The sequence below is a fragment of the Triplophysa dalaica genome, chromosome 15, assembly GCF_015846415.1.
Source record: "Triplophysa dalaica isolate WHDGS20190420 chromosome 15, ASM1584641v1, whole genome shotgun sequence".
NCBI classification, from domain to species: Eukaryota; Metazoa; Chordata; class Actinopteri; order Cypriniformes; family Nemacheilidae; genus Triplophysa; species Triplophysa dalaica.
In genome coordinates, this window is record NC_079556.1 from 1,742,088 (window position 1) to 1,753,803 (window position 11,716).

Here is an 11,716-nt window from a genome sequence, read left to right on the forward strand (position 1 = left end):
TAAGTCATGGCACATAGGTTTAACATTACAAAATAGCATTACTTCAACTCATCTGAATAAGTTCAATGATTGTCAAATGTCTTTATTGTTACAGTAACTCAAGAATGAATTACAACCGAAATGACTTGTACAACCAATTCAATTTTATGGCAGGAACAAATTTCTATTAATCCTAAATAGGATAAATGCACAATATTTCATATCTTAAGTATGCCAAATATGCGATTAACTTGTCTATGAAGTTTTTAAGTATAAATCCATACATGTATTAGGCTTTAATATGACAGACAACCTAAACGGTTATGACAGATTTATTTTGATATTATTTTTGATTTAATAGTTTTCTGTTAAAATAGTTCCTTCTTTTCTTGTTTAACATGCAAAGCCAACTAAGTAAACAAAATTACGACACTGTAGTTATGAACTATAAAGTTCTTCATTTACCAAATGGTCGCTTAGCACAAAGCGTCGCCTTGGAATTAGGTTCTATCTGACATTTTTGTCAAAATTTAGTTATAAATAAAGTACACACTGTGTGTAGTTTATACAGTACATATGAAAACCGGGAGGTGTTTTGTTCTGCATACTTACATCCGCAGACTTCCTTTCTTACCGTTGTTGTATACAGACTTCAGCAGTTGATGACATCATCTGTGGTCTATCATAGCCTAAAACACATTCTCAGACTATTTATTTCATGAGTCTTGTTCCCCTAAAAGGCAAAAGTGTTGATAAGTGTGTCTTTGAAAAGCACCAGCCACCCTAGAGATTATTCAGGACAGAGTCATCAGTAACGTGTAATGGGCAACTGCTTCAGAGTCAACCAGTGAAATTCACATCCATGTGTCAATGGCCTAACATTAAAGCAAATAGGATCCACATCCCCACAATAGATTGAGATTAACTGATGTGTTTACTGGTGATTTACGAAATAAACACGCTTTTCACTGTGCTATTGTTGTTTATGAACCCAAAATAAAAAGTTGTACAATGTGATTCATTAACTTTAAAGATGTTTACCCAAAGTCTTGCCAAGATCTGGTTTTGTTTACGTATAAAAAGGCCAAGGCCTTCATTTCTTTGTCCTTTTCAGACTCCCATTTGCGTCACCGTGGAATATCAACAGTTTTTTCCCCAATGGTAACAATGCATTAAAAGTCCCAGACAGGCTTGAAAATAACACACAGAGTGAGGTCTGTGTCTGTCAATCACTTATAAAGCTGCGCAATACACAAAACACAAGAGGAAAATAAATATCTTGTCGTAGCTTCCTTACGAAATCAGTTTCGCGTGAGAGATTCCGGGTCAGTGGGAAACATTGAATTAAATTCCAAAGCAAATGCGTTCGGCACTGAACAGTCATTGGTGTAATTAGATTTAATAGCGACCATCTGCTTGTCAACCTCTCAAATTCACATTTAAGAAGACCCACTGGTGAAAAGTCAAGTGATTGACATGCACATTGAATTTCTGTTTTTTTACTCTGACAAAAGCGTGTAGTGAGACACAATATCTTATTTGTCCAAAGTTCAACGCCAGAAGCAACTTCCAGCTGATGTTTTGTTTGGAAGTGAAAGGCGACCACGACCACGAACTCATCTCACTTTTCTGTTATGGAATCACAAAGGGCCGCAGTGACAAAGTAGATGTCATGTCTTTTAAACACGTTTACTGTTTTTCATAATAAAGCAGAGCTTCTTAATATGGCTTTGACAGTGTGGAGCAGGAGAAAAAGAAAAGTAAAATCAATCTGAGGAAAGATGAAAGATGTCCAAGCCACGGGAGGTCAATTTTAACTGTTCTGGGCATGGCCAAGAGAAAGAAAGAGCATGGCTTTATCTAGATCTATTTAACTTCCCGTAGAAAAGAGAGACCGCAAATTAGATCTTGGTAATCTCAATTGTTTCTCCTTAACAGCTATGAGACTGAATGGAAAGCAAATAAACAATTCGATATGAGTTCAAATTATTCTTTTTGAATTCTCCCCCAAAAAACCTATACAAATGTTTATATTATATAAGTTTGTAAGGGTTTCAGACTAATAATTTCATGCTGTCGCCATTGTGAGAAAAGGAAAGTGGCTTCTTTTGACGGTTCGTGATTCTTTGATGTGTACTTCACTTCTGGTGAATTCTTGCAGCTGCAATGGATGTTAAAATAAACAACGGCTGATAAGATCTTCACAGATGAATCTGCAGGCAGAGCTCTCCTGACCAGCTGGAAAATATAAGGGCGGAGCAGAATGTCGGCATTACTTCTGCCAAAATAAAGACAGTGTGATAAACATTACAAAACAAGAGCAGTATCAGTAATGAAAAGCATATTTTGAAAAACCTGTTTGTCATCATTTTTGCATTTCTATTTTGGTGATGCAGAAAATACATGCTTAAAGGGTAAGTTCATCCCAAATCAAATTTGTATGATTTTTACTCACCCACATGAACTTAAACATGTTTTGAGACCTCCGGGCATCTTCGGAGCACAATAAGATTTTAGGTGTCATCAGAGAGATTTCCAGGCCTTCTCATAGACATAATGATTGTAGTTGTTATAAAGGTCCAGAAAAGTACTTATACATCTTTAATTGGTCCATCTGCTCATAATGGCTCTACAGAATTTTTTTGAAATGAAGAGAATGTGCGAAAAACAATGACTCAACTGCTGTATTCTGTTTATAAAGATATATAGAATCAACAATAAAGAAATAAGTTTTAACTTAAACATTTCTCATATGATTTTTCTAGAGCAATGCATTCATGTTATTTTGACTCTTTTTTTATTTCTTTGAAGGATTTCTTAAGAAGCAACTGAGAAATCCTTTGAGGAATGCGATTTTTCTTCAGTCTTTCCCTCCATGAATGTTGATACTATCCAACTGGTCTCAGTTCACTGAGGCTTTGGTGTGGAAAGAACGTATGGTCTCTTTCATTTGCTCGTTGTTCTCGCCATAGACGCTGGGCTAAGAGAGTGACGTTTCTAGGAATGAAAATAGGGCAGACAGACGTCTAGAAGGTTCCAGCTCCTTTGGCCACAAATAGAAGTCCTGCACCTCTTTGGTTCTATATGACTTCAAGGTTAACAAGCAGTCTGGAGCCGTTCTGTCTGCGGTCCGATGTTACCTGAAGCTTTGTACAAAGATTCCCGGGAAAAACTAGAAACTGGATAAGAGCTTCATTCCAATGGCCAAATGAGAAATACACCCAAACACACGGGTTTGACCCTATGACACAGAAATATGAATAACCCTAAGAACTTTGATATTGAAATATGTGTGATGCTTAGCAAATACAACCTTTGACAATTTCAAAGTTGTGTCTGAAGGCTGGAATACACTACAAGACTTATAAAATCTGAACAGATTAAAAAAAAACTAGACATCATACACTTGCAGACTTTTTGAATGTTTACATAGAAAACAATACATGATAAAATCTTCAGACTGGCGCAGACTTTCTGCAACAACTCCAGACTGAAAATCTACGCAAAAATCTGAGCAAAAGTCTTGTAATGTATTCCAGTCAAAAGAGTGTCAACAGATAGATCTTAACGTGACCTTTTGAAAATTAAAATCACCATTTGTGAATACTGGGTCTAAAATATAGCTCTGGCTGTTCTTGTCTCTTTATAACAGAAAGATCCTCAAGAATGTTTGATAGATAAGATATTAATGAGCGTATAAGGAACTTTGATATCTCGTTCCAATCCAGTTCTTGTTGTGACAGATGGCGCAGTTGTCATGACGCTGATACAACAGAAACAAACCAGTACTTGTGTTGTGCCAGAAATTGTGATGTGATATTACATCTATGTTTACGGTGTGTTTGAATTTTTTAACTGAAAGGAATGGAAGTGTTCGGTTATTACATAACTGCCGTAACCGAGAGATAGACAGAAGAAAAAGAAAGACTTCTTTACTATTAACATTATTAAATTTGATCTTATGTCAGATTTTATCCTTCCCTTAAATAGAAGAAAGCGAACGTTGATATGAAAACTTGGTTCATCAGGTATTCGTTTCGCTTTTTCACTCATCCCGCAATCTGAATGGACCTTAAGGAACACATTTTGTATTACATCCTATTGTTTGTTGTTAATATGTTCCTTGTTTTGATGTTTAATGCATTGGCAATATTTTAAGTACACACAACCATGCCAATAAAGTACCTTTAAATTGAATTGAGTGTGAGAGAGAGAGAGAGAGAGAGAGAGAGAGACAGAGAAGGAGAAAGAAGGAGAGGCGCCCTCAAGACATTCAAATGTGGAAGTTCAAAAGAAGAGGTGAAGAAACATAACTATAGCAAAATGTAGTATTGCATACAATATAAACAAATGCATGAAGTTATATCAACAAATATATCACTTAGAACAACATCAATGCCTCACAACCTTCCCTGCATGACCTTTACATGAATAAATGTGTTTAAAATTCTTTGGAGAACTTGCATCTTAAAAAAGTGGAATGATAATTGTATTTATTCCTCTTAAAGCACGACCATTCTGTCCATCCCTCTGACCTAAAAACATGCAATGAAAGCACACGAGCGCGTCTCAGGTCTGCACATGAGCTTCACGATAGTGATCAGATGTGGATTTAGATATGTCCTCATGCAATAAGAGACTGGAAATGAAAAAGAACAGGAATGCGAGTGGGAAAGATCCGTTTCAAAACCAGAAGAAGTCCCACGCAAATATCCAGACCTCCAGATTTCACCTCATGTTTGATCCAGCTTTCCAATGTTAGCAACAACTTTTCTGTCATCAGACGAAACAAAGCTTTCCGTGTCTGGGTCAAGTTTTCTGTTTGACCTTATCAGAGTATCACAAGAGCTCAAACCTGTTATCACGAGCTCTGTTTGAAACAACAAACAAACTGCAGGAGGAGGCCAAAGACAACAGAGAGAGAGAGAGGCAAGATGAAACAAGGAATCTGCCCGAGATAAAAATCAACTGCAGGCGGTCCAGTGTCCTACTAGGGTCAGGGTCAAAGTTCAAAACCCTGTGCATATGTAAAGCTGTTACACAGAGGGTCCGCTGTGGAATCCATTCATTAAATATGCAATAAATCCTGAGAAAATTCCAAAAAGTGACCCCAGAACTGAGAATGGATCACTCCAAGCTAGAAATATTCAAGAGAGAAAAAAAAAAAATCTCCGAAATAGATTTGAAACCACAATTTCGTCTTTATTTACTCATCAAAACGTCTTTCTTAATCAGTATGTTTTCATCTGTAAAATGAAACCAAATAATTAGTTTTTATGATGAGATAACAATAAAACATCTTCACTGACCTTCGACCTTTCTCTCAGCGCTAAGAACAGCCCCACAGCATTATGGGAGGTGAGCTCTGCTGAATCAATCATTCATATTGTCAATGGGCATAAGGGTCAAAGGTGACGCTTCTCGTCTCAGGCATTTTAACAAGCACCCATAGCACCGTGTTAATGGCGAGATGAGATGAGTTGCAGCAGAGATCGCTGTGCTTGTGCAACCTGAGAATAAACACACATATTTGTCTGGTCCACAGCTGTATGTGTGTGTGTGTCTTTACTATTTTCATTTGAAGTATTCTTTCTTCCCCCACCTCTGCAGTCATTTGTCACCTTGGCACGCCGTCTCAATGTCCTGTTCATATTTATGTGCTGGCCGGGAGCCACTGAGCGAGCACAAGTAATGAATATATGACCTGTGCAGAGACACCTCCTTCCTTCGGCTCCTGGCTCACCATTGCACGCATCAGCACTCTTACTGCTGCTCATATTGAGGGTTCAAGATTTCAATAAACCTTAAGCATTAAGCTTTGGAGGTATAGACCAGATAACCGTAAGTAGAGGTACATAAAAAGAATGCTTTTCAATTTAAAAGAAGAATAGACCACTTCTGAAGATCACTGGTCCAACGCTGGTTCAGAAGAACTTCCTGTTTCAGTTTTTTAACACCACGCAACTGTTTGGACGAAATCAAACCAAAAGAACATTTATAGCTGAATTAGAATGTTCATCGAATATATATAAGATTTAATTTACTGATAATTTACCGAAACGGGAAGTGCTTCTGGACCCTTGTTAACATCTTGAGAAGTGGTCTATACTAATAGCACACTTATTTTTCGTCAAGACCACTATAGCAACCGTCTAGTAATCTCCTGACAACCATGCACAGCATTGCATTGTAAACAGTGTAGTTTAAACAACGATTATGCATTAAATTTTACTAAACCACATTACCACAGCCCAAAAAAATATTTATTTTTGTTTTCTGCAATGTTAAAGCCTGGAATGATTAAGTAAACTAAGATGCTACATAACATTGTACAAACAGTAAACTGGTTCATATGTAAAATCAAGTCTATCAAATGCAATGAAATACAAAATCATCATCAATGTTATAGTTTAATACTAAACATTATGTGTAATATGCAAGCCAATGATAATAAAGGGTTAATCTTGTTTTTTGGTGGTTTATGTTGTATGACAGTTATACTGGTTTGACAATAATGAAAGGGCTTTCTTGTAACCAGATTCAATCAATAAATTGATAAATTCCAGAGAACATCATCGTTTACAGGCGGTTGAAGGAGAGTAAAGATGAGTAAATGGAAAAGCCTTTCGCTTGATTTATGAACCCACGGGAACTGATAAAATAATCTTTGCTCTTTCATTCCATTGGAGGTACATGGGGAAGGACACGGAATGTCACGCTGTCGCCTCTCTGGAAAAGATGTCCTTCAGTACTGATTAGACTGTATGACAGTGACAGTAATACGTTAAACCTGATGTGTACTGCATTTTTGTACATAGAGATTTTGAAGTAGGGTAAAAAGCTTACATTTTTTGGTCCTTTCATCAAATTGACAGGCAAGAGATGACAGGAAAAGAGAAAGTAATGGATTAGGAATGTTGGAAAAAACACTCGACCTTGCATCTTGTATAAGCATTGAAAACTCAATGTGTCAGACCTTGTGCAACAATCATTGACAGCTAGGCCAAAAAACCCAAAAAGCTTTTCATCCATTTGTATAGGATTAAAAAATGCAGCAAATAATGTGATGAAAAGGGGCTTGAGAAAAAACAAGGTCAGAAAAGAGACAGACTGAAAAGACGAAAACAGTGCCGGTTAAGATTGCATTTCTTATCAGATACTCTATAGATAGAAAGCTTTGCCAGAATTCAGGGCCTTGAGAATGAGCTTAGAAAAGACACTGAGTTGACTTCTTTACAACATGTAAGTCAAAAAGATGGCCGAGTGGTTAAGGGGTTGGTCTTAAGATCCAATAGATGTATGCCAAAGGGGGTTCAAACTCCACTCCTTGTAATTTATACCGTGATTCACCTTTATAATTTCAAAACATTATCCTAACTATGCAAACATAAGTAAGATAATGTGTGTCAAAACATCAAGTTGTAATAACTTCGAAAGTAACCAGGATGGCCGAGTGGTTAAGGCGTTCAATCCCCACTATGAGTGGTTAAGGTGTTGGACTTAAGAACCAATGGATGTATGCCCACGTGGGCACCAAAGCTTTGACCCAAAATGATATGTCATTGCACTATCAAAAAGAAAAATGTGTTGAACTATAAATACAGTAAAACACTTCTCTTGACTTATGCACAACTAATAGCTGAAAACCAATTCTGTGGTGTTCATGTACCATAAGAAATAATTAAAATAATAATCATCTGGATAAACCTTAATGTTCCACAAACATCACCAAATCTTAAACTTTCTTTATACAAATGCATATATGCTGATTTACAGCTAAATCTCAACGCTTCTTCCTCTTTCCTGTTCAGTTTAAGCACCTCATACCTCCAGAAATGAGGGAGAGGTGTTTACTGCCTTCTCCAGGTGCAGTTACGAGGGCCAGGCAGGGCAGAGCAAGGGGCCACCCTGGATTACATAAACAAACAGACCCCAGAGAGCATGCTGTTTTGATAATGTCCATGATTAGCTCAGGTGCTGGGTTATGACCCTGCCAGACCCACAAGACTGGGGGGGGCTGGGTGTGTTTTCCTTCATTTCCGACAAGGAAAAGATGCAGCTGCTTTCCTGGGATAGTTCACCTGACACCGTACAATTTCAACACGAAGCCAGTGACGGAATACACTGAAAACTGATAGAAATAAATGCTTTGTGGTTTTAAGACATGATAGTATTTTCCAAAACAAAGGTTTAGCAGACGCACTTTTAAAATGTACAATCTTTCTTATCTTGAAAGACTCATTTAAAATGTCAGCGATACCATAGAAGAAACATTTTTGGTTTCTCAAAGAAACAGTTCAAGTGTTTTTTATTTTTACAGTCTAAAGAATCTATTTTTCCATGACAAAGTTTGTATTTAAAATTCTTTATGGAACCATTCATCTCAAAATAGGTGTTTTGCAGCAGGTGAAGCACCTTTAGTTTTAAAAATGACCAAAAATACTGACGACTCATTTTGTTAAGCTTATAAGGTTTCCCATTATTTTCTGTCATATCAGTCATTAACAGAATAGATAAAACAAATTTCTTATCGCAGAAAATGCTGTAAGGTTAGAAAATACTGTCCAGAATAAAGATGATGTCATCATCAAAATACTGCAATCCATGTTTAGTTTCCCTTAAAAATAGGTCAACTCAATCATTTAGGAAGTAAATAAAGAGCGGCATTTAAATGAAAGGTTCCCGGCTTCACAATGGTAAGATTGTATAGAAATCAAAATGCAATTTTATGTTTCAGACAGAGATGGCAATATAGAGACAAATGTTAGAGATTTCAGATTGAAATATTGTATCATTTTTACCAATAATTTTCATTTTAGATATTGCACATTTAATTAGAAAAAAACCTCAGTAGCCACTACGAGCAAAATCTTGTAACATCGATAAAAGAATCAAGTATTATATACTCAAACTGCTAGAGCAGAAGGGAATGTGATATGTACTCACCACCACAGAGAAAGGATGGACTGTGAGTTTAGGGTTTGTGTTGTACTCGAGGACCAGCTGTGTAAATCTCGCTGGGGGTGAGTGTAGACTTTGTGCATTTTTAGAACCACTGGTATTCCAGTAACTAAAAAACACTTTTCAGGCATGTATAGAGAGATCACAAAACAAAGACTGCTAACAACATCCATTTATATCCCCCTTCAACACAGAATAATATTCTCAGGTGACCTAAAATAGGTAAAGAGGTCACGCATATAAATAGCTTGCATTATCGAGTCAGATTCTGAACTCTAATAACATTGGTTCTCTTTGGTCCAACTCATCTTCCTCCATCCCCATTTATCGAAAGAGATCCAGTGTGTTATATTGATTCAAAGCACCCTGCAGCGAACTAACCCTTCCCCCCCGACCTGTTATGATGGACCGAAAGAAAAGAAAAAATAACACATCTAAATTAAGCGCACGCTGAGAACCGCTCGCCTAGAATATCAAGAAATCGCTTGCACCGAAAAGCCACAATTACCAGACAAGTGACATCTTAGAAGATAATGAGTGTGAGCTTGAAAGACAGTTCTCTGTCCCCCTCGCTGTGATCCAGGGAGGTTTTTAAAGATGGACAGGGTAAGACCCCCAACCACTGTTGATGGAGACCCCATGTAAAAGTGGGAACAATTGAACGGCCATTAGCATGGCAAAGGTCTGCTCATTACAAGAGATCATTAGAGATGAAAGAGACACTTCCATATTAGAAGATGCCCAAATAAAATAATCCCCTCACTGCAAACACACACTCAGATACTCACACACACACAAAATTACATTAAGAATACTGTAAATATAATGATTGCTTAATGTGAATGAAATAAACAGAAATGCTGTGGTGTACTTTAGTATTTACTATAGTAAACTGTATTTTGTAGTATTTATAATAAAGAAAAGTATTCTGTAGTATTCACTATAGTGAATTGATAAATTTGAGTAAATCCTATAATCTGCTTTAATATTAACTGTGGTAGGTTACAATAGAACTGAAGTATCTAGGATTTTTACTTCAGTTTACTATATTAAATACTAAAATATACTCACTTTATTTTTATGTGGGTAAATATTTCAAATATTTATTATTATAGTAAACTATAGTAAAGTGTTTAATTTTTAGTACAAATAGTGTGCATTGATAAATTGTAGTGAATACTATTAATATACTTTAATATCTACTATGGTAAAGAACAAGAGCACTACAATATAGGGATTTTACCACAGTTTACTAAAGTATTAAACACTAAAGGAAATGTGGGGACTTTTAATACATTTAAAATGACATTTATAATGTAATATTCATTTAGGTCAACTTTATAGTTTCGGTCAACTTTATTTTATAGAATTGAAATAATACGTATTATAGTTACATTTTTGACCATTTGAGGTTGTGTGGTACAGTGATTTTACTACTGAAAAGGATTTTAAGGCAAAATCACTGAAGCACTAATGCTTATTCTTTTCTTTGTTTTCATCTAGCGGGCTAAACACAGGGAAATTCTTGTGATTAACACAAACAAAAGCAGCAAATTCTCTTAAAGTATAACCAACAAGGTCAAATTGCTGTTTTATTTGTTATTGGTAAGTTTTCATGTTGGACCATTTACACCACCATAACCACTGAAACCCAGAGGAGATCTCCTTCCCCCAAAGCCGCAAAGTCATTATCAGCTGTCCTGGTCTTATATATGAGCTCCACGCTCCCAGGAGGCTCTCCAATAAGTGTGTTGGTCGGTGGGGGAGGTGAGGGCCGACGGGGTCCCGCTCCTAAACGAGGGGCCGTGGAGGAACAGAGAGGGATTCTGAATGATGAAGGAGTCTTTGAAGAGCTGGAGATGGAGGGATGATGGCTCTTTGAGGTTTCCGTGCGCACTGAAGGGTCTTTTGTGTCAAAACCTCCTACAAGAGTAGTTCACATTACTGCCGGACAATGGCCGGTTAAACTGCGCACAGAAAGAGGTTAATCCGCGAAGAATAGGCTGGTGGTGGGTAAAGCCAGTGACACAAGGTCTGCAGAAAAGCATTAGTCAATAAAGTACTAATTAAAGCGTTTGCTTGGCGAGCCGTGCAGAAGGCGATCAAAGGCGAGCGCCTTCATGTCACAAGTAGGCAAGGTGCTTAAGGGGACACGTTCATTCTGCGTTAAGGCCAGATAAGAACACACGCAAACACACACCGAGCAGCTGCCAAACCTGTGAAGATCCGTTTTTAAAAGCTAAATAAGATCTAAAGAAAGTGACCAGGATGGCCGAGTGGTTAAGGCGTTGGACTTAAGATCCAATGGGCACATGCCCACGTGGGTTCGAACCCCACTCCTGGTATGGTTGGATGAATTTTAATTTGGAAAGAGTTCTTAGTGTGTAAATATGGTTGACAACAAACAATGAAACTTGTTTCACGAATGTATAATAAACGCCTGTAGACACCAGGATGGCTGAGTGGTTAAGGAGTTGGACTTAAGATCCAATGAATGAATATCCGTGTGGGTTCAAACCCCACTCCTGGTATGACTGTTTTAAGCCGTATGCATTAATGATGGAAAGCAATAAATAAATGAACTGGCTTCAGAACTTCAAAGCTGGCTTGAGTGCCAAATAAGTGACCGGATGGCCGAGTGGTTAAGGCGTTGGATGGCCGAGTGGTTAAGGTGTTGGACTTTAGATCCAATGGAGGTATGTCCTCATGAGTTCAAACCCCACTCCTGGTTTCAATGAATTGGGCAGCACTAAATCCCACATGCAGAACAACACCC

General features: G+C 37.4%; 2 non-coding genes across 2 annotated transcripts; both read left to right on the forward strand.

Moving 5' to 3' along the window:
- The first annotated feature begins 11,202 nt into the window (after positions 1-11,202).
- Positions 11,203-11,285, forward strand: trnal-uaa (transfer RNA leucine (anticodon UAA)). Its single transcript has one exon. It is a non-coding gene; the product is annotated as a tRNA-Leu (tRNA).
- A 103-nt stretch (positions 11,286-11,388) lies between these two features.
- Positions 11,389-11,471, forward strand: trnal-uaa (transfer RNA leucine (anticodon UAA)). The gene has a single exon. It is a non-coding gene; the product is annotated as a tRNA-Leu (tRNA).
- Positions 11,472-11,716: the final 245 nt, after the last annotated feature.